The sequence below is a fragment of the Chrysochloris asiatica genome, unplaced genomic scaffold (genome assembly GCF_000296735.1).
Source record: "Chrysochloris asiatica unplaced genomic scaffold, ChrAsi1.0 scaffold00286, whole genome shotgun sequence".
Taxonomy (NCBI): Eukaryota; Metazoa; Chordata; class Mammalia; order Afrosoricida; family Chrysochloridae; genus Chrysochloris; species Chrysochloris asiatica.
The window spans coordinates 2,180,466-2,194,709 of record NW_006408804.1 but is presented as its reverse complement, the minus strand read 5'-3'; positions in this window follow the sequence as shown (position 1 = coordinate 2,194,709).

Sequence of the window (14,244 nt, the reverse complement as noted above, 5' to 3'; positions counted from 1 at the left end):
CGTGGTTGAATTCAGTCCATATCTTCATTGCTGCCGTTCCTCCTCTTCCACTCACCAGTATACCAATGTGGTCATCAACAAACTTACATGCCTGCTCATATGGTCCCTTTGCGTTTCAGTCTTGGAGAGGGGTTTGTCCTGAAGGGACTTGATTGCTTGCCTTGATGGCTCCCCAGCAAACAACTTGCTTTTTCTTGTAGTAGCCAATCAGATTGCCATTTTTGTTTTTCATTTTTCCTGCTGGTCTTTCTTTCAAGAAGTATCTTCTGTTCTTCTACCTGCTCCAGGCTGGTCTGCATGTCCTTTCAAGTGGGGATGTTTCACCTCAGAATGCTCTGGATGGGGCTCAGGATTGTACCTAATGTTCTATACACTAAAAGGCTCTGCAAGAAGCCTATTTCACTGGGCAAGTTCTAGAACCTCTTTTAGGTATTCCAATGAGTTATAGGCTGAAGACGGGTTTACACACTTTCTGTAATCAATGTTTCCCGATATTCCTTTCTATCCCACTCAAGTTTCTATTTTACAATAGTAAACAAGGGAAACGAATATTCATAAGACAGTCAAGCATCTTAACATTATTCCCCCTCTTTTACCCATTCAGTGGTTGATTCCTGTATCAGAGAGCCTTGTTGTTCCAAGGTTGAGCATATAAACAAATGTGTTTTAAAGGCAAAATTTTAATTAATCCTTTAATTGTCAGCATCTAACAAATGTCTGGAACATACTAGGTATCAATAGGTGCTAAGTTAATGGCGAATGTTTGAATGAGTGAAAAAACAAAAAGTAAATCTAATGGGGGAAAACATTCACATGGGAAAGTGTTCATTTCCCTAAACAACAGTGAAAATGAGAAGGCCTTATTTTTTTTTTTTTTTTTCAGTAAAAGGCACAACTATGTTTTTCTATTTTAAAACTGAAAATGTTGGATATACTCATGGAGCAGAATTAAGTGAGTGTGTGACCACAAAGAAGGTCTCACGTTGCAAAGACTGACCAACTGGTTTCAGGGGTATAATAAGCATGAAGAAAGAATGGCTTATATTTACAAGGAATAGGCAGCGTCTTTAACAGGACAGAAGCAATTACTCTTACTTTCTTCCTTAGGGGGTAGTTCTGTGCTCTCTTGGGTTTTAAAGAAAGCCAAGGGCATTAATCAAGGCGCTCTGGTAGTGTAGTAGAATATGAGTTGGACTGCTAACCATTAGATCAGCAGTTTGAGTCTACCAGCTGCTCCGTAGAAGAAAAATGAGAGTTTCTGCTCCCATAAAGATTACAGCCTCAGATTACAGCCTATACATGGTCACTATGAGTCAGAAGCAACTCAATGAAACACAACCACCACCATCACCAGCAAGGTTATTGACCATATGGTCTTTTTTTTTTTGAAGCAGAATAAAAAAAACAAAAACAAAAAACTCTCATTTAAAATTAGTTTGATTTAAGAAGGACATTTTCACTTTCACAAATGTACTTAAAGTTGGCACAAAAATGAGAACATATGAATTTGAATCAATTTCACTGAGAGTCCTTATGGTTTCTGTTAACTGTTAGTCAAATGCTGTTCTGGTATATTTGGCAAAATAACAATAAAGAATAAACTTTAATACTAAATAGAATGATTAATCATCCAAGAAGCATTGTAACAAGATTGTGGAACTTCATTTAAGCAATGTCACCTGTTGTGAGAAATTGAACATTTGACCTATAATTGACCTATCAGTTTCACTCATTAACCAACCTTTGGACACACAAGTCAGGAAAAATGAATAAATTTCAGTATGTCTGATCCACTTGACTATATAATGAAGTCTAAAAAAAAAATAATTAAGTTATGTAATTCACCTTACCTAAAAAGATAGTCTGGTAGCGTAGTGGTTACGAATCGGGCTGTGAACCTAAAGGTCAGCGGTTCGAAACTACCAGCTGCTCCGCGGGAGAAAGATGAGGCTTTCTACTCCCGTAAGGATTTACACCCTTGGAAACCCTGTACAGGGTCGCTATGGGTCGGAACCGACTCGACGGCACACAACAACAACAACAACAAAAAGATAGTAAGGATGCTTGGCTGAGCAATTCCAGATGGTTGTGATGTCTCCCAGAAGTTGGAGCTGAAAACACAACCACATGTGAGAATAGGCTTAAGGAGCACACTCAAAGATATCTAAGCATGTGACTGTCACTGAGGAAACTTTTGATGCAAATCTCTTTAACTTCGGAATCCCTATCACAGACTTCATTTTTATAGAGCCTGTGAGATAAGCGCTAATTTTTGGAGACTTTTGGTGAATGGAAACTCCAGTTTTTATTTACTCAGGTGCAAAACATTAGAGTCTTTCTTTACTTTCATCTATTTTGAAAACTCCACATCCAATTCATCAGCAAATCCTGTCAGCTCTTTCAAGATATATCCAGAATCTTTCCACTTTTTATCCTTCCCTTGCCATAATTATTTCTCTCCTGGATTATTGAAAACACTTTCTAATTTGTCTCCCTGCTTCCACCTAGTGTTGCTTCAGCAGCCACAGCAATGCAGTTAAAGCATAAGCCCAACGACATCTCTCCTTTCTTGAAATTCTCACAATGATTTTCAGCAGATTGAAAGACCATGTGAACAGAATATAACAATGTAAGACGCTAGGTGATGCTGGAAGCACTCACTCATCTATGCCAAGAAACTTGGAAGAGAGCTATGTGCACAACTGACTGGAAGAGATCCCTACTTGTGACCATTCCCACAAAAGATGATCCAACAGAATGTAAAATATCAAACAATGTTATTAATATCACATGCAAGTAAAATTTTGCTAAAAATGATTTTTAAAAATGTTTGTAGCAATACAACAGGGAACTGCCAGATAATTAAACTGGATACAGAGCAAGGGATATCATTGCTGATGTCAGAAAGCAAATACTATCAGAAAGATATTTACCTGTGTTTTAGTGACTGCATAAAGCCACTGGACTGTGTAGATCATAATACATTATGGTTAACATTGAAAAAAATGGAAATTCCGAAGCAATTAATTTTGTTCATTTGGACTGCAAGAGGCAGTTATTAGAACACAACAAGGGGGCACTGAGTGATTTAAATATCAGGGAAAGTGTGCCTCAGGGTTGTATCCTTTCACCATACTTATTCAATCTGGATGTTGAGCAAATAATCTGAAAGCTAGTTTTCATGAAGAAGAACACAACATCAGGATTTAGGAAGACTCATTAACAACCTATGATATGCAGATAATACAACTTTGCTTGCTGAAAGAGAAGAGGACTTGAAGTACTTACTGATAAAGATCAAAGGTTACAGACTTCAGTTTGGATTACAGCTCAACATAAGAAAATAAAATCCTCAAAACTGAAGAAATAAGCAACATCATGACAGATATGGAAAAGATTGAAGGTATCAAGGGTTTCTTTTTACTAGATCCACAATCAGTATTCATGGAAGCACGAGTCAAGAAATCAAACCATATATTGTATTGGAAAAATCTACTGCAAAGTATTTCTCCAAAGTGTTAAGAGCAAGGATGTCACTGTGAGAACTAAGATGCCCCTGATCCAAGCCATGAAATTTGAATCACCCCATGAGCATGTAAAAGTGGGACAATGAATGAAGAAGACAGAAAAGGACTGATGCCTTTCAATAATAATACTGACAAAAAAGATTGACTATACCATGAACTGCCAGAAGAAGGAACCAATCTGTTTTGGAAGAAATACAACCAGAATGCTCCTTAGAAGTATAGCTGGCAAGGCATTGTCTCAGCAATTGGACATGGCAGTAGGAGAGGCCAGTCCCTGAAGAAGGGCATCATGCTTGGTAAAATCAAGGATCAGCAAAAAAAAAAAGAGGAAGATCCTTAAAGAGATAGACAGACAGAATGGTTACAACATTGGACTCAAACATAGCAATGATTGTAAGGATAGCACATGGGATTTTTGTTGTGCATGGGGTCGTTATGAGGTGGAGTAACTCAAAGACACCTTTGTAAGTTTTTGCAGAGTTCAGTGCTTGATTACTAGCCATAAGAGTGGTGGTTGAAAAAAAAAACCAGAGGTACTTCCTAAGACAGGTCTTGTGATTTGTTCCTGAAAGGTTATATCCTTGAAAACCTATGGAGCAGATCAACGCTGCATGCATGTAGTCACCATAAATTGAAATCTGCTCCAAGGCAAATAACTGCAATAATTATGAGGTCTCTAGTCCTCCTCTCTTTCTGACATTATCTCGTAAGACTTTCTCCTTAATTTACTCAGCACCAGCCATTTTTGTTGTTGTTAAGTGCCATCAAATTGGCTCTGATTCATAACGATCCAGTATAAGGTTTCCAAGGAGCAGCTAGTGAGTTTGAACCACTGATCTTGTGGTTCAAACAGACCTTGCAGTCCCACACTTATCCTATAGTGCCACACCAGGACTCCCTGTACCAGCCATACTGGTCTCTTTATTATTCCTAGCACAGGCCAAATACACTTAGGAGCTTTGCATTCTTACTGGAATACTTACCTCTAGATATTTTCACAACCCTCTTTGTGATTTCTTGCCTTCTGTCAGGATTTTATTGAGATGTAATCCCCTTAGTGAGACTTTAGTTATTGTTGTTAAGTGTCTTTGAGTTGATTCTGACTCACAGCAACTCTGTATAGGGTTTCCTATGAATGGCTGGTGGGTTTGAACCGACTAGCTGTCCAGTGCTTATCCTACAGTGCCAGACCGAGACTCCCCTCTCCAAAAATACACCCTCCACATCACACATGCCTATCTTCTTTCCTTGGCAATCTGGGTTAGATTACCAAGCAAGGTAAACATTGACTTACTTGTGCATACTTACTAATCTTTAGTAAACAAGTTCAAGTGGGTTTCACTTCATTTGTAAGTAAATCAATTTAGTCCATGCTTAAATTGCTTACTGGGCAATCCCTCCCTCTCAGGAATTATTAAATTGAAATGAAGCTTTCATTCTGTAGAAAGGTGATGAAGAGTTGGGAGAGATACAGATGCCAGCCATACCAAGAAGCAGATGTCTTGAATGTGGTAAAAAAATGTGAACTTGTCCACTACAGGTTACTAAGTAAGCACAAGTAAACCAGTAACTACTTTACTTATGGATACTCGGACATTGCCCTTCCTTGCTGTATTTTCCTGGTGTGGTACTGTAAGATAAGCACTGGACTGCTAACCGCAAGGTCAACAGTTCAAACCCACCAGCCACTCTTCAGAAACCATGTGGAAGGTCACTATGAGCTGGAACTGACTCGATGGCACTTAACAACAATAATAGTACTCATTCCAAAATAAGAGATTGTGTATTTTACATGCCTACCTTAATTTTATTTTCTTTTACTAGAATAAAAACTGCATGAGAGCTCAAATCTTTGTTTTCTATGCTCACTGGTGTTTTCCCCAGCAACTAGCATAGTGCCTGGCAAAAACTAAGAACTCATATTGTATTAATCAATTAATTTATTTATAATTTTGCATTTCCACAACCTAAACACATTTTGTTTAACTAAATCATAGTCTACAAGAGCTGTCTGTGGAACTTGGGCCAGATATAATACTCATTCCTTTGATTTCAGTCACAAAGTGAAAGTAATCATATAATCAGAATATGAAAAGTGAGAAATTCAGTGTGGGGAGAAGATAACGTAATACGTAGGTAAGTAATTCATCCACTAGATCTGTACTCCATGAACCCATTTTAATGTCGATAAACTTCAGGGACTCAAATGTTGCCCTCTGCAAATGTAAGAATTCAGTTTTCATCACACATCACTACTCTGTCTTTATTTAAGAAATTGGCTCAAACTTTCTGAGTATTGGTTTCTTTATCTATAAAGAGAAGTAATTGAACTAGCTTATTTCTTCAAGTCATTCCCTATGCTCTAAGTAATGATTCTTTCCTTAGTTAAGGATTCACAATGATAGAACCAATAAGAAGAAGCTTAAATATTAAAGATGGTTTTACTGTAAGGATGTTGTATATTTTACAGAATTTAAAAATAATGAATTTAAAAAATAATGATCAAGCAACTTGAGGAAAAAATGTAATAGGAGTGAGGTCTGTCTGCATCAAAAAATGACCCAGCATGTAATTTCACATTCTTGAAAGAAAATATGACTGGACAACTGGGAGTCTTAAGTCCACCCCTGTCCAATTAGATATTACCAGGGAATCAGAGTGATGTGGTGCAACTATGGTACCTGTGGATCCACCATTATGTTTGGGAAAACTAAGTGTCTGTCTACTAACACTCTAGCAGGAGAAACATGAAGCTTTCTGCTCCACAAAGATTTAAAGCCTCACAAAGCCTTTATAGGGTCCCTATGAGTCCAAAGTGACTCAAGGTATTTAACAACAACTATTAAAACTCTAAATGCCTATGCATAAACCAGCAGGTCTTGACACTAACATGCCATGCTACCACTCAATGAAGATTATTCTAGTTGAATGATAGGTCATTTGACTCTTCAATCAGCAATAGCAATGTCAACATTTTTTGCTTGAATTTAAAGAGCAGGTTAGCTACTAACTTAATAATTAATCTTAGATGATCCTCAAAATACCAAAAGTACCATATATTTGGTCAATAATGATTTCAGCAACTTTTGCTTATTTTTATAAATCCTAAAAAATAATCTATGTGCTTTCTCCATTCCCCCACTAGTTCAATTTCCAAATTAAAAGGTTCCTAGTGTGGCACTGTAGGAAAAGCACTGGACTGCGAACCACAAGTTGGCAGTTCAAATCTACTAGTTGCTCCTCAGAAACCCTGTACTAAGTCAGAATCAACTCTGAGGCACTTCACAACAGCTTCTAGCTCATCTGTCTCTCATGGCCCAAACAAAATAAAATTGCATAGATATAAGGAACAGACTAAGACTAATTTTAATACTTTGTTTTGCCATCTCACCTCAGACCAAACACAGCAAGTATTGTTAGCTAAAACTATCATTTATTTGGCATCTTAATGTATTAGCCAGTCTTTGTTTTAAGACCAGCTTCTTTATCTATTCATATTACAGAGATTGCCCAGTTAACATAATTCTATATTGATTTTGAAACAGATTTTGAATTATGAACTATGTGTTCTTTCAAATTTTCTACCAAATTAAATTTAATTTATAAATAAAATTTAAAAAAATATCCATGCAGGGCTATTTTGAAAGAGAGAGTCTGCTCTGATATTTCTGAAACAAAATAGTTGGTATCTTTGAAGACTAAGTGTTTGTTCTGGTCTCTAAGTTACATGGTGTTTTATCATTTTTTTCATTTTGCTTTGTTTGTTGCTTCTCCTCTCTTCAGATAACACTGGTAGAAATTAAATGTTTCATTGCTTGGGGGAAATTTCTACTCTTTACTCAATAGTGTAAATTCAAGGTACCCCGAATTTTCTTGCTTTTACTTTCATTTGACAAGCTTCAGGCAGAATTCCAACCAGCAATCCACTATACCCAACTGTTACAGTAATAAGATAGAAACGAGCTCTCTACAGAATCTTTCTTTGAGACTTATTAATTGTTAAACAGTGCCCTCTTTAATCTCAATAAGTTTTATAAAAAGTTTAAGTAGATTTTCTCAGCAGAGGACCTTTAAAAACTAGGAAAATTACCAGGTTTAAGTTTTGGAGAGATACAGAATTATACCAGAGTGTAAACTGAACCCCATAGGCAATAACTGTTTCAGAGATAATATAAATACACTAGAAGAATGTTTGACAAGGGAGGGGTAGACAAAAATTGGTAATAAATTTTGTCTTTATAATTAAAGTAAGGAGTCCTGATGTGGCACTCTAGAATAAGCACTGGACTGCTAACCACAAGATCAGTGGTTGAAATCCACCAGCTGCTCCTGGAAACCCTACAGAGGATCATTGTGAGTCAGAACCAAATTGACAACATTTAGCAACAATAACAAATTAAAGTTCTTTTTTTCAAAACAACAACAACAAAAATTTAAAAAATCTGCCGTCATTTTTTTTTTTTTTTAAAGAGACTTAAAGAAGCTGTAAGGATTCCTCATGAGAATTACAAAAATAGTGAAAGGAATGAAATGACTTCTAAGTGGTTAGGTAAAAGCCATTCCATTGATTTTGCTCAGAGAAGAGCCTGTTGGATTGATTCGCTGACAAGAATGTGGAAAACTCTTCCATGAGACCAGTAAACAATGGTCCTTCATTGACATAAAACGCAAATAGACAAAGAGCTAAAATCCCACCTAAAACATGGAAACACATTTCTAAGTGTAGAAGGTTGTATTTCACAATCCTGGTATTATATGCTTCAAAAAGTTTGTGGAAAACTTCCACTTTCTTTATATTTCATTTGCCACGATAATTTTGAAACCCCTCATATTAATTCACTTATTGCTGTTGTTAAGTGCTGCTAAGTTGGTTCTGACTCATAGTGACTCTGTATAGGGTTTCCAAGAAGTAGCTGGTGGGTTTGAACTGCTGAACCAGTTTCGTTCATTTTGTTGTTGTTGTTGTTGTTGTGAAGTGCCATCGAGTCGGTTCCGACCCATAGCAACCCTGCATAGGGTTTCCAAAGAGTGACTGGTGAGCTTGAACCACCGACCTTGTAGTTCAAACAGCTTTGCAGTCTGGCACGTTAACCCACAGCACCACACCAGGGCTCCTGGAGCTTTGAAAATACCCATTCCCTAGAACAATTAAGTCAGCTTGAGCATTTGTGTTTTTAAAAGCTCCTCAGTTGATACTAAAGTATACGCAAGATTGAAAACCTCTTGTGTAAGGCAAGAGAAGGATCCAATGAAATTTTCTTTATTGGAACATATTAAGAATTGAGTAAGTTATGGATGTCGAAGGCATGTCTACCATTCTCCTTAGATGCTTGCTTTTAAGTCCTACCTTTATGGGAAGTTGTGACATTTTTCAGTACGAGTTTTTAGTTGATAAGAATCAAAGTGTTATTTGGGCCCAGAATGAAGATATGGAGTTGAGGTAGTGTTTCCTACTTCTGATAAGGGGCTACTCGTTATGATCCCAAACCCAACCTCCTAAAATGAGCAAACAGTGGCCTTTTTAGGTTACCAAGTTGCTTTGTCTGCCAAGTTGAGATTCATCTGCTTAGGGTATCATCTCATTTTTATTACAAGCCCAGTATCACATATGCAAGCCCTCCGTGTAACACTGCCCTCACTCTACCTCCAGAACTCTGCCTCAAATCTGTGTTCTTTCTCTTTGGAAGTGGATTGGAACTTGCTAAAGAATAATCTGGTATGGAACTTTAGGATAATCACTCCTCAGAAACTCTATATAGGGTCGCTATGAGTTGGAACCAACTCAACAACAAAAAACAACAAGAGATAATCCAAGAAGCACAACCTCAAACTAGCTGACAAAATTCAATTCATATTATAGCCAGCTATTCACTAGGAATACCGGGTTGCTCTAAGTTGGAACTGACGCCATGGCACATAACCACCACAACCACTGCTTTGAAACTTCTACACTCCAGTCCTCAAAACAGGCCAAGTTGCAAGCATCTCATGTGTTTTATTCATTTGCTTTTACTCTGCCTATCCTCATGTGGTGGAGTCCTGGTGTGGTGCTGTGAGTTAATGTGCCAGACTGCAAAGCTGTTTGAACTACAAGGTTGGTGGTTCAAGCTCATCAGTCACTCCTTGGAAACCCTATACAGGGTCACTATGGGTCAGAACCAACTCGATGGTACTTAACAACAACAACATCCTCATGTGGTAGCTGTCATAGTCTTGTTAGATAAGAATCTTTAACTATTCTACTTGATAACTTTTTTTTTTGCAGGTTTTATAACTTTTTATTTGCATATTAAAAAATAAGTGCATTCCAATTACTAAAATCATTTGAATAAAAACGGCCGGCACCCAATTAAACTGCATTTTATGCCTGCAGGACATCTTGGACCAGCTTTGCTTTTACTCTCTGTTTTTTTTTTTAACGTTTTAAATGTGAATTGAGTGAAAGTAGGTTAAAGGTAGATTATCAGTTTCACTTTAAATAAATCATATTTTGTTTCATTGCAATGATTGCAATCCCCTCCATGTACTCCAGTTAACAATATTACCTCTACACTCCCCCATTTTTTATGTATGCAAACAAAACAGAAAATACATATTTGTTTAAATGTCCAAAGGACATACTTTGCAAGCCAGCCTCTTGCTTACTGGCACACATACTCTATATTTTATTCAATGACATCCCCATTCTTTTCCTTTCCCGCCAGCCAGTCAGGCTTCCCTGGGTCCGGCATCCGCCACCTTAGTTGTCAGTGGTTGGTGGTAGTTATGTGCCTTGGAGTCAGTTCCGATTCATAGCGACCCTGTGCAGGGTTTCCGAGGCTGTAAATCTTGACCGGAGCAGAAAGCCTCATCTTTCTTCCGTGGAACAGCTGGTAGTTTCGAACTGCTGACCTTGAGGTTCGCAGCCCGATTCATAACCACTACGCTACCAGAGCTCTAGTTAACACACAATATTGGCCAAAAAGAGAGGTATGAGTCAACTTTGTTGTTGTTGTTGTTGTTAAGTGCCGTCGAGTCGGTTCCGACCTATAGCGACCCTGTACAGCGTTTCCAAGGGAGTAGAAAGCCTCATCTTTCTCCCGCGGAGCGGCTGGTAGTTTCAAACCGCTGACCTTAAGGTTCGCTGCCTGATTCGTAACCACTACGCTACCAGAGCTCTTTACATATAGCATAATCTTCAAAACAGCCATGAATTTTAAGTATTGTTTTCCAGAGTTGGAGAACAAGGTTTAAGGAGTTGAAATAACCTTTCCCAAGGATGTTGTGTTAGGTACCATGAGTTGGTTCTGACTAATAGCTACAATAGGCACAACAGAATGAAACACTGCCAGGTCCTGTGCCATTCTCACAACTGTTATGTTTGAGCCCATTGTTGCTGCCACTGTGTCAATCCATCTCATTAAGAGTCTTTTTCTCATTAACCCTCTACTTTACCAACCATGATGTCTTTCTCCAGGGACTGGTCCCTCCTGACAACATGTTCAGAATACGAGAAATAAGGTCTCACCAGGCTCATTTCTAAGGAGCATTCTGGCTATACTTCTTCCAACACAGATTTGTTTGTTCTTCTGACAGCTCATGGTACTTTCAATAATCTTTGCCAATACTATAATTCAAAAGCATCAATTCTTCTATGGTCTTCCTTATTTATTGTCCAACTTTCATATACATATGATGTGACTGAAAATACCAAGGCTTGTTGCCAGGGACACCTTAGTCTTCAAACTGATATCTTTGCTCTTTAACACTTTAAAGAGATTGTGTGTAGCAGATTAGCCTAAAGTAATACGGCATTTGATTTTTTGATAGCTGCTTCCATGAGCATTCATTATGGATTCAAGTAAAATGAAGTCCTTGAAAGCTTCATTTTTTTTTCTCCAATTATCCATAATGTTATTTATTGGTCTAATTGTGAGGATCTCATTGATTTTATAGAGAGGTGCAACTCATACTAAAGGCTTTGATCTTCATGAGTAAGTATTTTAAGTCCTTTTCATATAATCCAGCTTCTTGGATTATTTGCTCAGCATAAAGATTGAATAGGCATGGTGAAAGAATACAACTCTAGTACACACCTTTTCTGATTTTTAGCCATTCAGTATCCCCTTGCTCTGTTTAAACAACTGTCTGTATACAGGTCTATGTACAGGTTTCTCATACGCACACTGAAGTATTCTGGAATCACTGTTCTTTGTAATATTATCAGTACGTTGTTATGATCCACATAGTTGAATGCTTTTTGAATACTCAATAAAGCACAAGTAAACATCTTTCTGGTATTCTCTGCTTTTAGACAAGATCCATCTGACATCAGATTGATACCCTTTGTTCCATGTCCTCTTTGAAATCCAGATAGAATTTCTTCCAGCTCCTTGTTAATATACTGCTGCAACCATTTTTGAGTTATCTCTAGCAAAATTTTACTTAAATGTAATGTTATGATATTGTTTGGTTATTTAAGCAATCCATTGGATCACCTGTCTTTGAAATGGGCACAAATATGGATCTCTTCCAATCGGTTGGCCATGGCTTGTCTTCAAACATTTTTGGCATAGATAAGTGAATGCCTCCAGTTCTTCATCAGTTTGTGGAAATTTTTTTTTTTGTATTCTTTCAATTCCTGGAGCTTTGTTTTTAACTAATGCCTTCAGAGCAGTATGGGTTTCTTCCTTTAATACCATCATATCTTGATCATATGTTGAAATGGATGAACAGCAACCAATTTTTTTTGGTACAGTGACTCTATAATTCTTCTATCTTTTGATCTTTGTGATCATTCAATATTTTACTCGTTGTTGTTGTCGTCATGTACCACTGAGTTGGTTTTGGCTTATAGCGACCTTGTATATGGTTTCTGAGGAGCAACTGGCAGGTTTGAACCACTGACCTTGTGGTTCAAACTGATCTTGTGTCCAGCGCTTTATCTTACAGCATCCAACTAGGACTCCGTTTTACCCACTTCAGTATTGTAAGTTGAGGTTTGATTTTTTTTCATTCAGTTCTTTCAACTTGGAAAATTCTAGGCGTGTTTTTCCCTTTTATTTTCTAATTCCAGGTCTTTGAACATTTCATTATTATACTTGCTTTTGTTTTCTTGAGTTGTCCTTTGAAATTTTCTGTTTAGCTCCATTACTTCCTTATTAAGAACCAGGCTGAAAATCATACCCTACACTATACTACTTCACAATCACTGATTTTTCTATATTTCTTGTTTTCTTTCCTAAGTCCAGTTTCTGAGCAAAAGTCCAGATTCACTTTGCCCCTAAATTGCCACAACTCTGTTGTTGTTGTTAAGTGCCTTCAAGTCAGTTCCAACTCATAGTGATCTTATAGAGTTCCAAGGCTGTAAATCACTGCAGGAGAGGAAAGTTTCCTCTTTCTCCCTTGGAAAAACGGGTGGTCTCAAACCACTAATCTTATGGTTAGCAGTCCAGTGTTTATTTGTAGAACACCCTGCTCCCCACAACTCTTCAGGATCCAATGCTCTAGTAGTGTCTGTGTGAATGACACTTTTTCAGAATTGTGTAATACATAATTTCCGTGACCCTGCTTATCCTCAAAGACTTATTCTGTAAATAACCTGCTCTTAAAGTAAAACCCTGTATTCCTCGCTAACACAGGTGTAATCATGACAATATTGCCAGCAATTGCAACTACTAATATACTGTGATAGTTGGGGTTTTGTGTCAGCTGGACAATGATTCTCAGTGGTTTGGCAGTTGAGATATAGTTATCCCCCATGATGCAATTTAATATAATGTAATCAGCTATAAGATGAGGTTGCTATGAGCACTCAGTCAATGGAAGGAAAGTTTCCTCAGGGGTATGGCCTGCTTTCAATATAGTGGATACTCAGACAAAGCTTGTTTGCTCTCTGTTGGGTCTGGATCTTGCACCTGGCTCATCCTCTGACCTTCAACTCTTCGGACTTGAGCCAGAGATCTGTTCTATTACCTGCTGATCCTGGGAGTTGTTAGCAGCCTACCTTCTTACCTGCCAGTGCTGCCTGCCTAGCTGCCTACCATTATAACTGCCAATCTTGGTTCTTCAGGCCTGCAGCTATGTCAGCAAGAAGCCTCTTGCCTGATATCTGATTTGGAGCTTACCCACATCTATCACTGTGTGAGCCATTTCCTTCATGTAAACTTCTCTTTATATGTACAAATACAAACTTCACTGGTTTTGTTTCTCCAGAGAATCAAGACTTAGACATATATTAAGTAATTATTATTTCATTTTACTTGGATCCACAATCAATGCCCCTGAAAACAGCAGTGAAGAAATCAAATGATATATTGCATTGGGCAAATCTGCTTCAAAATACCTCCTTAAACTGTAAAAAACAGGAGAGAATAAACAAGATGGCTGATCGGGCGGACGTATAGCAGAGAGCTCCGCCAAAAACAACACAGAATACCCGAACAAGCAGGCTCAGGGGATGGTCCCAGAACTCTTGACCACATATAAAGGAATACTTTGAAGGTTGGAAGGCTCACAGCTGGGGGAATTTGTGGCAGAAGCAAGAAATCTATTGCTTTCTAGTCCGAGACGCTCACTGCTCCAGGAGCCGCCATCTTGGGTGAGACCATGTCGGGGAAAGATCGGAGCAGCCACAGATGCCTGGCAGAACCGCTGAGATAAAGGTGTGGACATTCTTCTCTTTTGGTAGCTGTTCATTGGTCCCTTGCTGTCTGCGCACCTCCATTCTGGTGACTAT